General features: G+C 41.3%; 1 protein-coding gene across 3 annotated transcripts in view; it reads right to left on the bottom strand.

Moving 5' to 3' along the window:
- The window catches only part of LOC144085289 (pre-B-cell leukemia transcription factor 1), a 92,261-nt gene that overhangs the window by 58,395 nt on the left and 15,593 nt on the right, over positions 1–18,273 (bottom strand). For all 3 annotated transcript variants that reach the window (XM_077614384.1, XM_077614387.1, XM_077614385.1), the window contains exon 4: positions 12,079–12,177. The gene's annotated coding sequence lies outside the window, so the exon portion shown is untranslated. The remainder of the gene's footprint in view (positions 1–12,078; positions 12,178–18,273) is intronic.

The following is an 18,273-nucleotide window of genomic DNA, read 5'->3' as shown; positions in this document are numbered from 1 at the left end:
TATATGATGTTTTAGTAACTCTGTTGTATTCTGTATTACTTCAGGTAAAATCTCTCATTGTATCAAATGGGTACATAATATTCTACTAAATCTATAGAAGGACCTCGAATCAAATCAGAATAGTATCACAACAAATATCATATCGGTTTCCAAAGAATCAATATAGTATCGTAATGAAATTCATGGTTTACAACCCTAGTTGCCATCATGACCAAACATGCTAAACAGAAGAGAGTTTACAATGCCTAAAGTTTGAAAAAGTTTTATTGTGTCTATACGTGGAGTGAAAATCTGGAACAGCCTAGGCTTCGGACAAAAACAATGTACAAATATTAAGAGATTTAAATTGCTCGAGAAACATGAATATTCCCTGAGGGCGTGACTATATATATGTATATTTGAGAACGAACCAGTCAAAGCATGAGCAATCTATTGGTTTCCACTCCCTTTAAAAAATAAAAATAAAAAAACCAATCAATACTATTAAGGGTTAACTCAAATCCTGATTCTCCTTAAAAGATGGCATATCGCCTCAATCATTGCTACATAAAGTCCTTTTTCGATTCAAAGTCACGTCATCTTTGCCGCACTGTGCCTCCCTTCAGTCGTGCCTGTGCTGTATCCAAATCCCAGCTATCGTTCTTTTACTGGCCGGACTGAAATCGATCAGTCCGTTTTCTCATTACGCGCAGAATAGGGAGGTAGGCCAGTAATTGTCACGAGGGGCAGGGTGAGGTTGAGGGTAGTGGGGGTGATAATGTCTGACACTCGGGAGCTGCAAGACAGCATAGCACAGCCACGAAATGGACATCTGCGGTCCAGAAGCCATTGGGCTTTATCCTATTGCCTATTTAATAGGGTCATAAAGTGATGAAGGCTTATCTAAGTCGAACACGGGAAACGCTGCTTCAATTGCGCTCAAGTCAAACGTGCCGCATGGACTTCCAGCGAATGAGCTCAACTTTGAACAGGAAAAACAACAACACCCTTGTTTGCGCCTCTGATTGCTGAATTTACTGAAACACCCATTCAGCCTTAATAAAAAGGGAATACATTCTGACACTGAATATTTTCCCTCCATTAAAAGCAAATGTGTTGTTGCAGCATAAATAATGCCGCTGAAAAAAAGAATAAATAGGGTTTTATTAGAATTGCAAATGAATGTTAATGTCAAAATATTCAGGGAATAGCAGATGTTTTTCTCCTGGAGAGACGCAGTGTTGTTTTTCCAAGACGGGAAATAGTCCTGCTAGCAGTGCTGCTATTCCCATGCCGGGATTCCCAAAAGATAATGTGAACTAGTTGAATTTGTTGACTTAATGCAACGCTAGAACAGGACCAACTTCATCTTAACTCATTCACTGCCTTTTTATGGTGATAGAGAACTGGGAGGGCTGAAAGACATCATTCACTTCCAGCCCGAACAGATCAAATGTATTGGATAACAATGGTAGTCAATTAGTTAAGGAACGCTTTGACTTAGAAGATCATAACTTGAGTATATTTTACATTTGTCAATTCTTTGAAAGATGAACCCGGAATCAGTGGCCAGCCGATCCCAGGGCACAAGGAGACGGACAACCATGCACACTCGCACCCATACCTAGGGGCAATTTAGAGTGTCCAATCAGCCTACCATGCATGTTTTTGGAATGTGGGAGGAAACAGGAGTACCCAGAGGAAACCCACACAGGCCTGGGAAGAACATGCAAACTCCACACAGGTGGACGGACCTGGATTTGAACTCAGGACCCTAGAGCTGTGAGGCCGACGCCAGAGTCCTAATGACGTTACATGCTTTTGCGTCAATAAGTATTACTGTCATTTCTCGTGTAACGCATAAAAAAAAATACATATATGCACTACATGCAAAATAAATACATTGCATTCCGATTCTGCTTTATGGTTTTTTTCTCAATGATTTGAGGAGAACCATCTGCGTCCACTGACTGCATGTTATCGATACTTTGTATAGTGTTAAAACTGGTATTAAAGATGGGTAAATGGAGAGTACTTGGGCACCATGTCCAAAGAACTATACATTAGTACTCATTTACCTACACATTCACACACCAATGGTGCTGGTGCCATGCAAGGTGCTGCCAACCCATTGCTAGCAAAATATGGTTCAGTGCCTTGCCCAAAGGCACTTCAACAGTGGGCAGTCATAGCCTGCCTGGAAACGAACCGCTGACAAATCGATCACCACCCATTCCGCGCCCCTCCATAACGTATGCGAGAATTTTTAAATGTGTGGGATAAGAAATACTGATGTGAAAAATGCTGTCAAAGTTAAAACCTTGGTTTATCACCAGAATTAAAGTTTCAACTTTGGACTTTTATTTCAAAATATATATTTTAGAACAACATCTCCAATAGCAATGGCTTTTGAAGCGTTACATTGCTATACGATTCACCATGGATGTTTTAGAACTACAGATGCATAATGCAGAAAAACAGGCAAAGGTAGACAGCACTAGTACTTTCAATATTCAACTCAGCTTGCTGACTTCACAGAACACGTTCCCCTTTGTGGAGCGGGGTCAAACAACTCCTCCCAGAGAGGTGTGGGGTTCAGAGCGAGGTAAGTTAGGTCTGAGCCACGAGCGCGGAGAAGGAGAACGCTGCAACTGCACCCCTCGTCTCTCCAGGAAGTAACCTTGATGAAAAATTCAGTTGTTTGCAGCTCCCGGCGTCCCTCAGGCATGAAAAGTAGTGAGGCCCGCTTGGAGAGGAGCGGAGAGGGAAGGCTGGGGCTCAGCTTGAAGCTGCTCAGAGGCTCACTGAGACACACTGAGAGCAACTGGCATTAGAGATGGGTACGAATTAAACTTTAATCAGGCCTCAAATAGATTAGGCGACAGGCGCGCAGTCAGCATTTCCAAGCCCTCTCTATCTTGGTTGGCCATCCTCTTTTGAGGTTAGAGGGGGCCTTAGGCCAAGATGGTCCACTTTTTAATAACAAATTCACCTCGTGTATTTTTTTTACATGAAAATATAATTGCCATTCATATATATCAGTATCAATCAATTGGGGAGAAATTCCGTAAAAATGACTTGCCCCAAAGAATATTTTTCATCGGCAAAAGGACTTGTGCCACTGCTCTTGTGGTCCAATTTTTATATTGGAAAAAGGAAAACTCTACTTTTACGCACTCCTTCGGAAAATATGTCAAAAATAAACCGATCCATTCATTCACTTTCAGATCATTTAATACATGAGGAAGTGACCAGCTGCCATAACTTCTCTATATAAAAAGGTAGTTTCGCACACTTCTTCTTGGCAGTGCCCAGATATTTTTTAAAGATTTTTTTATAGATCGATTATAGTAGAAATGAGTAATGGTGTGCATACCAATTTTGGTCACGATAAAATGTGTGCTGTCAGTGGGTCAAATTAACCTGAGAGGTCCAATTTTCTGCATTTTTTCAGATAACAAAACTACCAAACCACAATCCATGATCCCTTTAAAGAAATATTGACGGTACAGTTTGATGAAATCAAGAGATTTCATCTAGTTTACTATAACAGTAAAGAATGTTAGACAAGGCAGTTAACACGCCAATCAAGTCAGCTCCTATCATCCACTTAAAATGTGGCCTACTCGAATCTTGTGACACATTCCCCACACATTAAAGAACACTCACAGTACTGCAAGCAAAAACTCATTGGTTTGCATTGATGTCTATAGTTAGTGAATGATGACTGTCAGCCCTCCTAGTATAAATAGATTGGATATCTATCACCACCACTGGCCGTCAATGAGTTCGGAGAGAAATGACAATATATAACAGAGCCATGCTATCGTTAAGCGAGTTCTGGCGACATCAACGATGTGGAGGGTACCCTCACTTGGATAAATGGGGGTGAGAGTCAGCCCATGCTGACTTTAAACTACGTAACCTTACTTGTGGTAGGAGTGATCCACTATTGCCAATGCTGTCATCCCTTCCTGATGTGGTTGCATGTTGAGTTATTTAAGGGTGTCTGCGCATACGGATTGTGTTGCATCAATATGAACACAGCCATGCGGGATACCGTGCATGTCACTTAGAATGCACATGCAAATATACAGAGACATTAAATCAGAACTGCAGTGGACCTCCATTCTTAACCCATTATTATAAGCCCTGGGTATGTGTAGGGATGACACCATGGTCACAACATAGATAGGAGTCTCTTTTGTGCACGGCAGTGTATCAGGACATGACTGTTCCATGGTAAAATTATTATTATATTGCACTTTGCTCCATAAATGCTGGCTCCTTCTGACCTTCACTGGGCGGCTTTGGATGTGGAATGGCGGGGAGCCGCCCTTTAATTCCACCGGAGTTAGGAAAGCAGTTCAAAACTAACTCCCATGCAAGTGGGAAGACACTCGTTAGGATGGAGATTCTATGCAGTGTTGTCGTGTTTGTTTGAGTAAGCAGATCCCTGTGTGTGCACAAGCAGACCGGATAGTCCCGTATCTTGTTGCTGATGCTTATTTTTAGTGTGGAGGAGCTGCATGTGTCTCGGTGCAGCTGAGGCTGGGTCAGGGTGAAGGATGACTGATATGAAAGGCTTGACCTGTCACATTGCATTTGACTTACTATCCTTGAAACTGGATAAAAGGGGAGCCAAATGTCAAGTGATACAAGTGACGCATCCTCTCTCAGACACACACGTGCGCATGTAGAGAGATTTGAGATGAATGTTTTACAATAAAACTTAAAACCCAAAAGCCACTCTGTGGATGGCATGTAAACGCAGTGCGCTTATCTTTTTTTTCTTTTTTTCTAGAAATAAAAGTCACCAGTGGCATTGCCAGTGTGTGCCAACTACCAGATTTCTATGAGTGTGTCTCCTCTTGCTGCGGGGCCCCTGTAAGCCCTCAGCCCTCTTGGCAAGGCGTGGGTTGCGCCTGGTGGGGGGTGATGTGACGGATGCCGGAGCCTCAGAGCCCACTAGCTGCTCTGTGAATTTTTGTTTCTTTCCCAGACTCATTTGCATTCATAAGGAGCCTACTCCTTGTCACAGAGTGTTTTTTTTTCCTTTTTTCGTCTGCCTCCGAAAATCCCGCGCGGCTCCTTGTGGGAGTGCGCCGGGAAAATCCGACTGTCAAAGACGACAAGACAAATGAATCCCTGTGTCAGACGTGTGCGGCGTCGACAGCGACAGATGGAGGAGAGCTGTCCCTCCTGTCGATCGGCAGCCTTCGCTTTGGAAGGAATAAATCTGAATTTCATCCCCCTCGTAATTATAAATGTTCCTTTATTTGACAGCGTTGAGGCGCTGACCAGGTGACAGCTTGATTTAATCTCCCAGGGGCGTGACTGCAGAGTGGCGACGCAGCCGTTTGCATCCGGGCTGCTGATCGCACGCTGATGTGCGCAACAAACCGCAGGCCGCTCGTAAGCTGTGATTTAAATCGATTTTTTTATTTGCGAACTCGTCCTGGCCGTTGGCTCATCCGCTCTTCGAAAGTGTCTTTGAGCAGGAAGCAAAGTCTCATCTGTATCCTAGATCCTATTATTTACTTTTTTACTAGCATCGACAATGCCAATGGTCCAATCCATTTGAAGAGGGAAGTCTGGCAACGTTATAACAAATTTGTTACAAGCATTAATGGTAGCAAAGATTTTAAGTGACCCTCTGGAAAATAATAGTCAAATCCAATTTTCAGCCTCAACTTACTTTTTGTAATCACCTGAAACATATTTGAAACCATTATTCCCAATCTGCCCATTAGTTTTGATGGAATCTCCCCCGAAACTTGTCATAAAAGATAGAAAATACTTCCTACTTGACAGTCACACATCATCAAAATTCGATTCAATCCTTAGAAAGGCTAAAAACGCTCCAGTGTACAGAGAGTCCTTGGTTTACGATGTTCTCAACCTTAGACGTTTAAATTTCATGGGGCCCGTGCCCGTCCGCCATTTAGTCTCCAAACCGTAGCAATGTAAAGAAGTGGGTTGCATGTATGGTTCATGTTGGAATGATGTTTTCTGAGCTGCGGGGGGTGTCGAGGCAAACAACAGGAATTAGGGCAGGGTACACACTGAATTGTTTTCCAGCCAAAATGTTGGCAACAACCATCACATGGCTCTACCGTCTTCAAGTTAGAAACATACCCTCAGTATTTGTGATAGATAAAACAGCTAATGTTGTTGACCTTCTGAGTGGAATAATTACACCGATGATTTTCATGAAACTAGGTGGGAGGTGGAGCAGGTTTGAAGGAAACCTCAAAACCTTCAAGGCAGATGTGCACATTTTCATTTATTTGTGTTTATACCTTAGCAGCATATTTATGAGTTCATGCATGTGTTTGTGATTTGGTGTTTCTGTCACAGCATCTGGTTCTTTCTAAACTTTAGAGGGGCGGGGGGTCTTATTAATAATTTCCAGTCCCAGCTGAAGAGCACTTTTCATGTCGTAGAACATGCGAGCTGGGCTTTGCAAACAACTAAACAACACCTATATCATGAATAATTCAACGACCAAATGAAATGCCTCTCCTTTATACTCTTTCTGGTGATTACCGAAGACACAAACCTTTCCTTTCGAGGATACACAAGGCCCCGGAATGCATGGTGTTTTCTCTTTTCTTTTTTTTCCATCCACCAAACAGAGGAAAAGACAATGGAGCAAGTAGAATGTGAGTGACACAGATTCCCTAAACCTCAAAGAAGGCAGAGCAAGTGGAGGATGATAAAAAATGAGAACATCTGGTGAGTAGAGCGTGCTGCCAGGACAAGACAAAGCAATGTGTCTGGCAAACACATACCTACACACTTAGGCAAAAGACACACAAAGAGACACACACGCACACACACACACACGGCCAAACATTTATTCATGCGTACACATTTAAACCTGCGTGCCTCCAAACTTACAAAACAAACACACACTGCACATTATGCCCAGCAGGATGCAGTTAGAGGAAAGGGGGGGATGTGATTGGAGGGTCCACTGTTCAGACATGACTAATCTGCATACTCGGAGGCTTAGAAGTGAATATGCATGAGAGAATAAAACGATATGCCTCCCAGCCGACCACCCGCTCTCTTTGGATTACTGTAGCCACCTCCGAGCCTTTCATCTCCACGCTGGCGTGCAATCAAGCTGATTTAGCACGCTCAGCTACGGCTTTCGCGCGCAAGAGATTGAACAGAAAAGATGTTAAGTATGTAGTTTGTGGAAAGCCAAAAAGCAGACCTTCTTTTTAGACGGCTACAGCCCAAAAATTGCCCCAAATCGCCAAAGCATACAGGACAGTGAATTCTGATATAAAGCACTCAGTGGAGACAAACATCCCTTTTAAATTCTTCATACTTCATTAGGAACATATAAAGAGCCTTGAGACATATAGATATTTTGTGCCTTGACATGAGCATGAGACTTGTGAAACAAATGTTTTTTTGCATGGAGATGTAAGGCAAAAGCAATACATGAAAGTTGACTAAAAGTTTGTGTCAGGGTACAAACATTTTATATAAATCTACCTTTGTTGAAACATTTCAGAATTCCATTCTTTTAACAAAAGACTAGTATGGCTAAAAGATTAATGTTTATCAATATTTTGCATTTTAAGCAATTTGGAGGCATTGTCGCTTAGTCAAACAATGTATAAATCCCAATCAATGTACTGTTTCACCCCCAGTAAACCATGTTGGGCGCGCTGAATGAGTTAATTAATGATACATTGAATTTATTAACCTTTCATCCATTTACATGTTTGTGAGATCTGATTATGTTTTGCAACATACAACAATCTTTATCAGTCAGGGGCTGCAAGTATACAAAAGCAGTAAAATCAAGTAACATGACAGCGTCCAAAGTTCTTCAAAGACGTTGCAGTCAAACAATTAGACCACAACAAGGCAAGGCTACAAAAACACACTATTGTTACATGCGCCTCAATTTTGGGACCCCAGCCCATATACCACTGCATTGGAGTTTAAAAAAAATCCAAACCTGTTTTTTTAAAAAGACCACTTGAAACACCAAGGGAAGAGATAACCTAGAGGCTGCTTTTGTGCCTGTTTTCAAGGCTGGCATCAAACATGAGCTATAAAAAAAGAGCAGTAGGAGAATATTTGGATGGGGTATTAGACACGGAGCTCTGATGGTCCATCAAATATTGAAGAAATGTCTGCTGGAACCATGAATTCACATTTCAAACAGACTCCCTTCTAAGACTGTCCTCGGCAATGTATGAATATTTCATTTCTGAACATAGAGTGGCCCTGAAAGGCACCATTACTAAAGCCTAATGTCGGGGGGAACATTCTCCACATTTAGCTGAAACTTGGGCTGAGCTCGCGAAAGAGCCGGCCAGGCGTAACACAGTCTAACTGGGAAATATATTGGCATCACATTAGCATTAGTAGATGGGACTGGATGGCAACAGAGGTGTGTTGCTTTACCCCAAAGGACAAACTAGGGAAGCGAGGGACTTGGAGCGCAGAAGTTTTCAATTTATCCTTTGATTCAGTGGGTGAGAGAGAGCCAATAAAAATAAAAATAAACCAAGTTAGCCCATTAACGAGCGATGCTAGTGGAAATGTTTAACTTTAATCGCAAAATTCAGTTGTGTCGTAATGGAGAAAAATAAACAAAAGCTAGTATGTCCAGAAAGTGGCAGCCCAGCATCATGGGAGACATTTTATCATTACCCGAACTATTTTAGGCAATCAAATTCGAGTATTCCAAATTATCAGCCGTCCCTCACTACGTCATGAATAGCTATTATAACGCACACTTGAGAATGATTCTATCATTGCGTATGTGTGTGGGTATATAACGGGAATCAGAAAAATACTTTGAGAAACCATCTTTCGTATGAATGTCATTTATACTAGGGGTAATGTTGACTATCTAAAATAGAAGAACGCCATACTTGAGTGTAAAACGAAAGCCTAGATCGAATCCCTACATCTAATTTTTGGATTACAAGAAAAATATTTTCTTTGTAAACTGCTTTTGTATGCGCCTGTATTGAACTGCATGACTCACAGAGCACAGCAAACACGCTGAGATGAGCAAGGTGACGTTTCCATGAAATGACCTCTCCTGCCTGAGGCAACACCTACTTTTTCTTCCTTTTTATTTACCGTTGACTTGTCTCGGCACTAAAAAAAGTCCGAAAGGACGGCAGACAGAGATGTCGCTGGTGTGGAAATAGTTAAAGCCATAAAGACATACAGTAGCTCAGCCCTGACCCTTCGCCCTCCTAGATATCCCCCTGCGCAGAATTCTTATTCCCCACCAAACTGACAAAGTGTTTTTAATCTTTTCTTTCCCTCTCTCCTGGAGATTGGGGAAACAAAAATCAATAGCTGCTGGCAGGCGATCTAGCAGGCCGGTGAATTACAGGGCGCTCGCCGCAACCAGTGCGCTGCATCAATGGGGGCCTTGGAACGAGGGACCTTGGGAGAAGCGTCGGAGACAAGTAGGGTTGAGGGGGTCACGCCGTGTGAGGAGCGGCGTATTTACTGCCCGTGCCGCTTCACGCATGATGAAAAATAACCAGGAAAGGCGGGGAACAAAGTAAGGGAAAAAAAAGAGCGAGGAGCCAGGTTAAATGTTTGGAGAGTTGATTTGTGCATGCGCTCATTTTGTGTTACGTGCAATACAGGAAGGACGGTTATGTGATGTCAAGCACAAGCGCACCCTCACTTGATTTCTTTTTGTTTTTCCTCCTTGGCTTCTCCCTCCCAAATGGGAAATGATTCATTAGAGCTAGGTGATTTAGAACGTGGCAGTTGTGGCCGATCAATATGCATGGGCCCATCTGTCAATACGTGATTTCTGCTGGTAATTAGCTGATGTGGGCCAGTGGTTGTGAATATTGCCAGGCAACTGACAGCCTGGTTGTTTCTGTCAACAGTGTGTGTGTGTGTATGTGTTTGTGTATGTGTGTGTCTGCGCGTGGTTATCCAGGTGGTAGCAAATGACTGACTGCAGATCAATGAAATACAATGCTTCAAGGCCCAAAGCCGCTTCATAAAGACATCCATTATTACATGGCGACCAGTTTTTTTGTTTTCAAAGATTGCCCTAAAACAAGTTACCTTTAACGAGCAGGTTAAATTGTCCATCATTGTTGTCATTAACTCGCTCGCTGCCTTTGATGGCAATTGACAGGACTTTCCAGCAGCCCATTGTTGAATTTTTAAATAATCCACTCACAAAAGACTAAAATATGTAGTTACTGAGTAAATTTACTTCCTCTAAAACCAAGTCTTAAAAATCTAATAGAAATGAAAATGAGTAAGTCTCGAGTAGTACAGCCTTAAATGCAATTTTCTCTTGTAATAACAGCGCAATGACTGATTTAAAATATGAAGCAGAAAACCAGAGGTAAAGACGTAATTTTCAAGAATTTTAAAGCCAAAGTTTCCAAGTATGGAATGACATACAGCTTCAATATTAATTTGAATTATTTAAATGGGTGACAAAAAGAGTTCTTCATTGCATTGATTGGTTTTAAAGTACTCCAAAAAATTTCTTCAAATACTTTTTTGTCATTTCCTCCTGAGGTGGAGCAAATGTATCCAATTACTCGATGATGCCGATGAGAGAAAGCTGGAAGCGAGATAATTAAGAGTGTGAAAATGATGATATCTTTGAGGCTTTGTTTTTAGAGAACGCAATGAAGACTTGATCGTCAAACATCAGCACCTTACATTAAGGTCATGGGAAGCATTAAAAAAAATGTGTGCCCATCTTAATATATTTTTAGTGATATACATAAAAAATAAAGACCACAAGCGTCGATATAAACGCTTGCCTGTCTGCCTCTCATTTGCATTTGCATATTAGAGTGTTTTCTGGGGGAAAATGAGCTGTAGAAATTAATTCAGGATTAATTGGTGCCTTTATCTCGTTAGGACAATCTAATTTAGGGGATGATGGAATTGTTTAGGCTCCCTTTTGCATAATTGGATTGCGGTGAATGGCTGTCATTACCGTCTTTTTAGCATCGTCTGCGGGCCCCCTCTTTTGCGTGCAGGCCCCAGCCTCATAAAGAGCCATCATGTGTTGCGCTAGTGTTTTCCTAACCCCCCTGCAACACACAACACAGCCTGCAATATGCAAGCATGTGGCTAACCGCGCAGCAGTGATTAGCTCCCGTTTCAAAGCCATCAGCATACTGCGAGCAAAGAGCTGTTGAGGAGATTTCTCATGAATGCCTGAGCACGTCACTAACAACATGGCGACGATCGACTGTCTATGACATAGATTCATTTGAGTTGCTGCCACTGACTGTTATTGTGGTTTTATACAGACTGTGTTGCTATCCATTACATTTACTTGATTTTGAACTGATGATAAATTGTACCAATTAAAAGGTTTTGCTCTCAAGATCCACACTTTGGATGTACACAAAGATGCTCCTCCTAAATGTAACAGATGCGGTTATCTAACTTAAAAGTACCACTTCAAAAAATACTCAGCTGTTCAACTACCATCATTACGAATAACATGAAAATGCATTTGCAAAGTATTCTCCATGTACAATACAACTTAACATTCCTCTTATAATGACATTTTTAGGATGATATATTTCCTCAGAAACCAGCATGATGAATGACATTGATTTTTTTCCCACTTGTTGGCATATTATAACATCAATAAAAATAAATGAATCACCAAAAACTTCAAATAAAACATGTAAAATTAGATGTAGATATTTAATTAGCCTCATAACTTAGTAATAATGTTGTATAAGACAATATGCTGATATAATAAATATAAATTATCTTGACAAGTCTACCCACATGTACTCAAAGTCTTTCTTTTTTATTCTTAAATCTGGTGAATTATGCCGTAAAGGTTTTCTAGGTACTCTTAGATGTATTTAATATTCCATAATATTACCCAAATACTGACAAATATTTTAACATTTTCACTAAAAGTTACTAAAAACTCTTAAATATACTCAAATTTCAATAAATGCTATCCAAGTAGTACTGGCAAGTACTTATATAGAAATTCATAAAATATGCTGTAATACTGTTGTTTAAACAATCATATATACACTAGAACATTTTTAAAAGGTTATTAGAATCTTCAGTACTGCTTACCTTCACAAGGTTGACAGGGGCACTGGAGTCTATCTCAGCCAACTTTGGGCAGTAAGCAGGGGACACCCTGAATTGACTGCCAGCGAATCACATCCACACCTATATAATAAAAAATGTAAAATATAAAATAAAAATGATATTCCATACTAAAATATTTTGAAGAACATTTCAAACCGGGTATATATAACATGCATTAGTTGTAGATTCAAATGAATGATTTCTGCTGCAAAGTTAAAGTACACCAATAGCATATACAAATATGAGCCAAATATGCAGTATAAAGTTGGTTGTCCAGTTTGAAGAAAAACTCACTGACTGTGACTGACAGTGGACTAAGTAATCGCTTGATCAATGGTTGCACTTATGAGGTATTGTTGTTTACATTTTAGCGATTAAACAGCAACATGTGCCTCACAGTTTTAGCATGGGTTTCTTTCTCCCACATACCAAAACATGCAAGTTTGGGTCCAATCACGCAACTACAAGCATCAGGTTCCTTCTACTCAACAAATAATGAATTCCATTATGAGAAAATGAAAATTAGAAACCGCTCACAGGAGTGATGCATATATATCTATCAAATTGTATTCTACATTCCCCATGAAACACAACAATAACAGGAGTTTTTTGGAGACCTCCTTCTGTTCAGTCTAAAATAACTTGTATTTATTGTTGGAATCGGACATTTCGACTTGCATTGTAAATGCAACCTAAGTTGCTTCATTTTTGGACCAACAAATTTTGCCCTTTCATTATTTCCACAATCCTTCCGAGACAGTCTGCAGAAGCCAGAACCCCTCCCCAACGTGTGATGAAAATCAATAGAAGCAAAGCAAAGCGCATGTATGGGATCACTCACTGGAATACCTGATCTTCTCACTTCAACAACATTGATGTAACTATGGAAACAAGCTGGGCAAGATGAACGGAGATATGCCTATCTCCTGACAAAAGGCCTTTTTATATCTTGTCCAGCCGCTTAGCCTATACAACAACAACGGGAGAGGCTTCTATCTGCTGCTTCCCACCACGATACCATCATCATTTGTCTGAAAGGACAAATTGTATAGATATTATTCTGCGGGTTGCTCTCTGGTAAACAAGGCAGGAAGAAATTGAATCTATGGTGCTGATTTTCAGGCAGTGCCAGGCTAATTGAGTTGATGTCCCTGGAGGAACTGGACATACTGTAAAGACAGGCCCAATCAAGTCGTATAGCTTGTGTACTGTACTTACTGGAAGACACTTGTTTATTTTGTGCTGCATAGAGAGGAAAGTGACACTTTTTTTATTACAAGCTTGTGAGAAATCAAAATGGACAAGACAATGATTTCTAACAAATTGGTCATTTGTAAGTACAAATAAAAATGAGCTTACTGTCATTTTATAAAGCCTTAATACTTTGGTGGCTCTACTTGTTATTAGGGATAATTAGGGCGTCGGTGGCCTGACTCAATCTAGATTTAACATACATGACCGTGAAAAAGTACTTGTTACCTTCTTAAATGTTTATATTGTTTGGATAAGAATTAGATTAGATTAAACTTTAGTCACCCCGTACTCAGGAAATTTACTTTGTCGTAGTGGCAAGAAGGTGAAACAGGAAAAGATTATACATAAAATTCTTCATTTTTAATTACTCGACAAAAGGGCAGAGGCCGGGCAAATAAGATAACCATTGCAGGGTTTTACGGCAAAAAAACATCATTGGTCATATTCATTCATTCATTTATTCATTGACAGAACCATTTTATCCTCACAAGGGCTGCTGGGGTGCTGTAGCCCATTCCAGCTGACTTTGGGCACGAGGCAGGGGACACCCTGAATTGCCAATCACAGGAGACAGACAACCATTCATGTTCACACTTAACTTAAATTCCTAGGAGCAATTTAGAGTTCTCGAACAAAAAGACTCATTATTCTTTTTTCTTCCTACACGTTTTGGAAGAATATTCTATCTATTCTAAATTGCCCCTAGGTATGAGTGTGTGTGCGCGATTGGCTGGCCACCGATTGAGGGTGCTCTACACCCGGTGTGCATAGTGGCCTGGGATAGGCTCCAGCACCCTCCACGGCTCTTGTGACAATAAGCTGTTCGGAAAATGAATGAATGAATCGCCAATGTTATCGACATGAATACAAATAGCTGTAGCTGTTCCTCAGATATATCAACAGAATTGTCAGCTAAATTAATGTTGATCACATGAGCAAAGACTTTTAAAATTCAACACTTAGCATTTAGGAAAAACGCCTCAACGTGCAAGATAATCTTTGTAACACCCGATAATGGGCCCTTTACAGACCATGGTAGCAATGTTGCAAATCTCTCAAATTCCACCCGTTTGTCGACACGTATGTGTCTTCAATAAGAACATTGTTGCTCGCCGGGCCTTCCCCAGTGTCATTTTGCTCGCTTGTTCACCGCGCAAAGTGTGTCACGTTTTTGATGCATTTTAGCCCCCGCCCTCAGATCCCCAGGCCCCCACCCACTCCTCCTTCATCTTGTCTGGTGCCATTTTCATTCTTTGCATAAATGCAGTCTAACAGTATTAAGTATTCATGCACGTCGGGGAAGGTGGTGCCTGTCCTTCAGGGTAAGTGTCAGGCCTGCGTGCGGCACAAGAAAAGCCCCGGGGAGAGGGGGAACATTAGGATCCATCAGCCTGACACACAAATCATTCTCTCATGTAAACATAAATATGTGGGTATGTTTCCACCGTCACCCAGCTATCTGTTGCTAGGCTACCTTGCATTAAGCAGTGTAGCTGTCCCTGTTCATTTTGCTCCAGGGATTCCGGCAATACCATCATATAACCTGCTGAGTCTTAATGAGAAGGCCTGCTCATATGAGTGGATATGAACATGGCGAGATGTGAAATTTATTCAAAGCGCCAAAGATTTCGGCTGTCTGTCAGCGACCGCCGCAGCGGGCAGGCGCATATGAATTTGAAGTGTTACTAAAAGGGGAGGGGAGAGGGGAGAAAAGGAGCTTTGAGAGGAATATTTTTCCGCGCCAAACACACCTGAGACAGGAAAAGGTCACAATGGATCAACACACACACAAACACAAATGTTGCTTGGGAACACACTCGTATCATAAACAATGTGACACGCTGGGCTCCATAAAGGTCATTTGTTGAGAAATCACTGATCCCCAAACGCATTAACAAAGTCAATTAACTATTCTATAGCAAAGATGAAAAGGAAACCATCTCCAATCATAAAGAATATACATAGACCCAGGCTGAGTCCAAGCACCCGCACAATTACAACAAGCGCGCATCCCCAGGTAATTATGTGTGCCATAAAAACGACAGTGGAAGGCAATGGTCAGCGAGAAGAAAGAGCCGGGAGATGAGGGAATGCGACGCCAACAGCTGCTTTGAATAGATTGTGTGTGGGATGAATTAAAAAGTTGAACCTTTCCCCGGCTGTATTCACATGCCTGCCTCTGGGTGATTAATCATGGCCGTCAAGACCTATAATCCTTTTCAATGGGAAACAAATGTAGCCACTGTCCTCTCTCTCGGGCAGCACTTGGAGGCCCGGGGCCACCAGCCCGCCAGCCTGGTCACAATACCTGAAGCCCATCACACACACACCCCAATCCACCTATGGGAGCAAGCGCATGTCGACACATTGTAATCTGCTCCCGACCTGATGGGATGGACAAATAGATGTAATTTTAGGAAAATTGTAAAGCACAATCAGTTTGTTTTGTGCGTCCGCTTTGTGTTGGCTGATCAATAGGGAAAGTTGGCATGACCAATTCTGACGGCTGCAGCCACAAAGGGAATGTACTTTTTCAGAACACAGTATTTTCTACAACTCACACCACTGGCTCTAATGAAAATTCATTAAAGTGTTTTAAGTAAAAGAAAAGGTTTGCCTTTGCAAAGCTATTTCACGGGTTGGACAAAAGGCATTTAGATTTGTGTGGGTAGTAAGAATCCTCACTTGACACACAAATGTGTCCTCCAGTGCATACTGTATGACTTTTAAAAGGTTCACTATCCCTTACTGAATTGGATAGATTGGACTTTGCTGACTAACAACCATAGTCCTTTCTTTTTTGCCTGTAAAATAAACCCCAAAAAAGTTTTGATCCATTTTATTGTTGGCCAAAAAAACTAGTTGTTACCGAGTGACATCATTGGCGTATGGCATCTTTGCGCACTATGTTCTTTTCAGTTTCAATGTATTATTGTGACGCCCAGGATTTTAGTTTTTCTTTTCCCAATAAATTTAATTGTTTTATTGAAAAATGGTTTGTGAGTGTTGTGGAGGAAATTGGAACATGAACACTGCCTCTATTTTCTTCCATCCTAACAATCGGTGAACTGAATGAATTGAACACATAGAAGTGGAGTAGCAGGAAAGTAGTCTATTTTTTTGTATACAGTAAAAAATGCTTAGCATGCGAGCTAGCTGCCCTACTAAATGATATGGAAATCAAACAAACAAACCAAACAAGGCTTTTAGCTGGTGTAGTTTTGGCTAATGTCCATGGCAGCTGCTTATCGGGTAAATACTTGTAAATTAGTGGATTTGAAATATGTCTAAAAGGGGCTTAGGACTTACACGGTTGTTAAATTTACTGGGGCAGGGCATACTGCCCAGGGGAAGGGCAAGTTATTTTTTTTATTTTATGTCACTAGTTGACTAATGGTCTCATAATCCATAGGAATATGATATTGATTTGAGACAATTTGTTGTTTCCATCTCCACCCGCAACACAAAATATAATATAATAAGTTGAGTTTCACAACGAGACGTAAATATATTCTTATATGTACCTAAAGATGAACTATCGCTGCCGAAAATATACACTTTCAGTATTGCCCTAATTTTTTTAGCTGTCTTATTGTGGCTTTATATGGCAACCAGCATCTCCAAGGTACACAAGCTCTTGGTTTTCTGATATTTTTTGTAACGATTGTACCTACATAATATTTTGTCCAATCGATTTGAACTGGGAGGGGATGGCTGTGCTGATTCACTCTCAGTACCTCTCAGTTTAAAGAGACCATAAGCCTATCACTGTTAACAGCAATTGAGAGAGTTAAATTGTGCAAGTGTAACCAATGTTGTGGCACCGGGGTTGTCAGCTTCTGCTGCAATGAAGCTCATGAGGGCCAGTAACTAGATTTGTGATGAGAGGGGAGTTGCTTAAGTCAGTGAACTCAGTGTCACGTCCCCGCATGGTTGGAAACAGCTGATCTAGTTTGGAAAAGACAGTGAGAAAGTCACGAGCCAGCAACACTGAGCGCCTCCAAGGGGAAAGTGTGTCATCAGCATAAAAATAGAAGCCTGCTAACGAATTCCTAATCATACCCCAGTCGTTTCCTTGAGGGGCCGTGTTAAAAAGGTTAAAACACCGGCCGGTGAATGACAAAATGCGGCACAACGTCTCAGGAGATTATTTCATGGCATTCCCAGTTTTTTTCCCCCAGTGCTATTACTGGCAGGTGTCACTTATTATCTTACGGTATGAACAACCCATTTTCTTAACACATTCATGGACTAATTGAACTGCCAATTCAAATGGATTGGACGTCCTTGGCCGCCAATGGAAGTAAATGAATTTTAAAAACTACAATAATGGACTGCAAGTTGCCCTCATTTCAAGAAAGTCACACTTTTTTTGGTCCATTGAGTGAGAGAAAAAAATCCTTGAAAGCAAACCGCACCATTTGCCAAAGAAGTGGACAAGCATCCCTCTTCACTCAAGCTTGACTGAATCATGTAATGCCTGTGTTGCTTTTTACAAGTGAATAACTTCGCTGCCCTTGAGAAGAGATCCCACGCACGGATTGCAATGTCGTACGTGACCTTGGTGCAATCACCAAAGAGAAAAAAGAAGACGAAAGAGGAATTAAAAAAAGAATCTTTTGTATTCATCAAAAGGCAAATGTCAGTGTTCCCACTGAGTGAAAGAGAGCTTTTCCATACGTGTGAAAGGTTGCGAGGGGTTTTAATTCAGAGCGGCTGATGGAGGTGCTGCATGTTGGCAGCGCGCTGTGAGGAAAGAGCCAGACGCCTCCGTGGCCTTTGTGTGTCTCTGTTTGACCAGGCGTCTCCTGGTCCACAGGAGCGCTGTCTCACACACACACAGACACACACACAAAATAGAACAAAGCGGCCATTATCAGTCCTATCGCATCCTCTTTGCCCGCCTGCTCACAGACACCCCCT

Source organism: Stigmatopora argus, chromosome 12, assembly GCF_051989625.1.
Source record: "Stigmatopora argus isolate UIUO_Sarg chromosome 12, RoL_Sarg_1.0, whole genome shotgun sequence".
NCBI lineage: Eukaryota > Metazoa > Chordata > Actinopteri > Syngnathiformes > Syngnathidae > Stigmatopora > Stigmatopora argus.
Note: the sequence above shows the minus strand (reverse complement) of the source record. Positions and strands in the feature narration are given on the sequence as shown.